This window comes from Octopus bimaculoides, chromosome 14 (assembly GCF_001194135.2).
Source record: "Octopus bimaculoides isolate UCB-OBI-ISO-001 chromosome 14, ASM119413v2, whole genome shotgun sequence".
NCBI lineage: Eukaryota > Metazoa > Mollusca > Cephalopoda > Octopoda > Octopodidae > Octopus > Octopus bimaculoides.
The window spans coordinates 60,257,829-60,262,538 of record NC_068994.1 but is presented as its reverse complement, the minus strand read 5'-3'; the positions used below and the strand labels follow the sequence as shown (position 1 = coordinate 60,262,538).

Sequence of the window (4,710 nt, the reverse complement as noted above, 5' to 3'; positions counted from 1 at the left end):
ATATATATATATATATAACGATGTGTTTGTATGCGTGTGTAATGCCACACACTTCGTCCAGTCGAAGTGCTCATTCTCTGGGAACACTCTACGACTCGGTAGATCATTAGTGTAGGCTATGACAAAAGTCTCTGTGAAATGAATACACAAGATGAATATATAATGAATAGACATTTTTAATGAAAATAGTATGTTAAAATACCGGTACACCTGTCTGTTTCGGCGCTTGCTCAGCTCTTCAACTGGTGATACATGTGAACTAAAATTTATGCAAAGCATTACTATAAACAGCAGTGTGTGGTATCAAATTGAATATAATGTAACAGGATTTACAATGGGAATAAAGCGAACACGGTTATATAAAGCGAAAAATTCTGTTTTACTGATGTAATGACCATACCACTAAACTGTACTTGTAGGAAATATATTGCGTATGGAAAGTTAAAATAGAGTGGAGCGATTCCTGCGATAATTAGACACACATTAATCTTACAACAGCATATCTTAATTCGTCTAATAGTAGCCTGTATTCATTTACAGAGCTTTACAACTAATTAGGAATTAATTAGTAATATGATAAAAACCTGCAATTAAAGGAAACGAATAGATCTCGAATACAGCAAAATAAAAGTTAATTTGCATATAATTACCTTTCAATAAACCACTAAGGCATCTAAACGTTTCGACTTGTCTGGAACCCATTTTGCTCAGCCTATAAATCTCCAGGAAGCTGTTCAGAAACGTGCAACAAAACGAATACCCGCCGCCAGGCGTCTACCATACTCTGAATGTCTTGCTTCCCTGGGCATGGATACATTGAAGCTCTGGCAACTGACTTGGTTAACATCCACAAAATTATCCACCATCTTTCCAGCAACCTTGGGCACCTTTTTGAATTCCATATGACAAACATTTGCGGACATGCTTATAAAATCAAAAAACAGCATCTATGGCTTTCGGAATCATTTTTTCACGCTCAGAATTGTTGAAGCATGGAATAACCTACCCACAGCAGTCGTTAGCTATCAAGACATTACATCCTTTAAAACTTCCATGCTTCCTGAAATCCGTCAACAATAAACCTGATGGCCTTTTTTATTATTTTTCTTTTAGTTGTGGTTCACCTGAACACTGTATTCAACAATTCCTTTAATATTTCAAATATCTTATCAACAATTACAAGGAAGGAAATAGCATGAAATTTACCACATTTGGGTTTGGTGCCAGTTCCCTTGTCCACTGAAAAAAAGTATTGCATGTTTCCATCTCGTGAAATTGGTGAACCATTCCACACATTGACAATTAATGGGATCATCAGATCAGTCTCTACATCTCCATTATATTTGATAACCCTAAGATTCTGAAATTCTAAATAAGATCTATGAAATATTCTCTCTTAGAAATGCCTTCACTGATTAAAGAAGATCCATCTTTGGAACGGAGAGGAACGGTAATTGATTAGCAAGAACTAAATATTTGTTTTAACAAGGATTGCATTGTTTATTTTGGAGTTTTTCTGAGAAAGGCCAGTAGAATATCTGTGGATATGCTTCGCTACCACACGTCTCTGTGTGTGTGTGTACTTTTCTCATGAAGATCCTGAAGATATGGTAATGATGGTGACAACGGCAACAATGTCATTTGTGGAAGCAACAAAACCCAGTCAACTTCAAAAATGAAGTCTGCTATTATCAGAAAGTTAAAAACTGTCAACTGAGGCAATGGTTGCCATCGTTCCCTTGCAGTGAATCCATCATAATCTGGCGAAGAGGAACTAGTCCATCCCTCACTCTGCCTAAAAATGGCTGCAATGCGAATAACGCCTGAAAAAGGTTATTGGTTGTCTTACCGGGAAGAGCACAGGCAAATCTTGAGGCCTGGTACGCTGGCGTAAACAGTGCTGCTACTGCTGCCGCTGCTGCTGCCGCTGCTGCTGCCGCTGCTGCTAATAATAATAATAATAATAATAATGATAATGATAATAATAATAATAATAATAATAATAATGATTTCAAATTTTGCCACAAGGACATCAATTTTGGGGGAGGGGATGAGTCAATTACGTTGACCTCAGTGTTCAACTGGTACTTATCGACCCCGAAAGGATGAAAAGCAAAATAGATCTCGGCGGAATTTGAACTCAGAACGTAAAGACGGACTAAATGCTGCCAAGCCTTTTGTCCGGCGTGTTATCCTACTAGTGCAGCAACAGTTACTCGTAACGCTGCTACTACTACTGCTACTACTACTACTGCTGCTGCTGCTGCCAAGATTAGTAATAAAAACTGTTGCTGCTCTTACAATATTGAAGGTAAAGAAAACATTAATGACAACGTGAGTAGCAACAACAACAACAATGCCAAGAACAACATCGGAGAACATCAGAACAACAACAACATCAATAACATGGACGGCAATTCCAACAATAACAACAACGACTACTAATTATAGCAAAAACAAATAGCAAAAAATGTAAAAGCAATAATAGAAATACTAATTGCAGTCTTATAAAAAGCAGAAACAACAAAAACAAATCTGCGAATTTTGATTAACGACAGATACAATTATCTTTCATACATTTTTGCTCTTTCTGTTTTATTATTTTTTTTTAGTTTTTATTCTCTTAAATTCATTTTGTTTTGTTTTTTTAGTAGATCATAATTTTTTCGTTCTTGTTACTGAGAAGAACTCTTTTGTCAATGGAGGCGGGATTAATATCATTATAATTGTCGACATTTCATGGTAGACGACCCAGCTTTTAAACAAAAGCCCGGCGTATTTATACACCTTCGAACTAATTTCTTGATGACACGAAGAAAATGAAGGAGACCAAAACAAACATTCACCATTTTTTACGAAAAAGAGTTAATGAATTAAACGATCAGGCAGAAACTAGATACATCTGCAGATAATGATGTTACATAGGCGAAGAGAAAATCCCTGACGGCAGGGTTCAGCATAGCAAATACGATACAGTCTTGCTTAGGGAATATAGTTTTAGCAATATATCTTTTATCTTTCACTTGTTTCAGGCATTAGAGTACGGCCATGCTGGGGCGCCGCCTTGAAGGATTTTAGTCGAACGAATCGACACTAGTACTCATTATTATTCTTTCTTTCTGTTTTTTTAAAGCCTGGTACTTATTTTATCGGTCCGTTCTACCGAGCCGCTAAGTAATGGAGATGTAAACACACCAACACCCGTTGACAAAAGGGGCAAACACAAAGACACACACCTGTGTGTGTGTGTGTGTGTGTGTGTGTGTGTGTGTGTGTGCGCGCGTGTGCGTGCGCGCACGTGTATACGATGGGCTTCTTACAGTTTCCGCCATCAACCAAATCCATTCGCAAGACTTTAGCCTGCCCGAAGCTATAACTAGAAGACTATATATAGCCCAAGATGCCACGCAGTAGGACTGAACCCGGAACCATGTGGTAGAGAATTAAACTTCTTACCATACACCTGCGCGTGCACCGCCTTGAAGGGTTTTGTCGAACAAATCGACCCTGATATTTATTCTATCGGTCTCTTTTTGCCATACCGCTAAGTTACGGGGATGTAAACAAACGAAAGTCATAGCTGTACAGAAAAAGTTTATAAATTGATAAGTTCGAGTCTATTTGATTAGAGGTGATTGATGAATTCGGATGTAGCGTGAGCGGTTAAGAGGAGATGAGTTATTAGTTTTAGTCAGTAGAACAATGGTCATCCACTGACCCTTAATTCCATTCCTAAAGGCGTGGCGATTGATGAGGGAGTGCCTCAACATGAGGTGGATCATCAGAATTGCTTGCAGAATGGAATCAGTGTTTGAATGAATAGGATGAGAGAAGGTTTCGAATTCCGGTTAATTTGATGCGACGTTAGACAAACAAATCTAAAGGTTCGTAATTCGCTCGTAGATCTCAGCGAGTCAATTAGGTTATGTTTTGTTGTTGTAATTACTGGTAACTGAAATGTCTATAATTTCAATGAGAGATAGAACGAGAGGTTTTTTTGGTAACAGATATATATTATTTTGACAATGTTTTATTCTTTATCTAATAAATTTCTAATTGAAGATGTCCTATATGTTTATTCTGCATATACACTTTTGTAACTCCTATTGGGAAATGAAACGCGTGTAATGGTGAATAAATAATACCAAATATTTTTTCCACTCACCTGTTTTGATACGTAATTACTGTGCAAAAATTATTTTCCAGTATTTTTCAACTCTTATGCTTGTGTTAATCCCACAACCTTACCTGTTGTTTTTATTTTAGAACAGGTGAATTAATTACTCTCTCTCTCCCTCTTTCTCTCTCACTCTCTCTCTCTCACTCTCTCTCTCTTTCTCTTTCTCCCTCCTCCTCTCTCTGTCTTTCTCTCACTTTCTCTTCTTTTCTCTCTAGTTCATATCCCAACTGGATCGAGTTTGTTTTTTCTTCTTTCAGAGTTGACCTTCAAAGTACCAACTCTGTTCTGAGGACAATTATGTCGCCTCCTTCGCCTCATCCTCCTCATCCTTTTCCTCATCCTCCTTGTCCTCCTCATCTTCCTCATCTACATCCTCCTCATCCTCCCTGCATTTGTGTCAATATTTATAATTCTGTATAACGCCAGATTTTAACGTCTTGTGTCTCCATCTTTCCCAAGTAATACAGAATAATGGCGGGCAAATAGAGAGGTGATGGTGTGGAGAAGATAACGTCAGGGTTAGTGTGTGT

General features: G+C 37.7%; 1 protein-coding gene across 1 annotated transcript in view; it reads left to right on the top strand.

Moving 5' to 3' along the window:
* LOC106880489 (synaptic vesicular amine transporter) overlaps positions 1 to 4,710 on the top strand; it is a 204,301-nt gene that overhangs the window by 108,662 nt on the left and 90,929 nt on the right. The gene's annotated exons all lie outside the window — the stretch shown is intronic.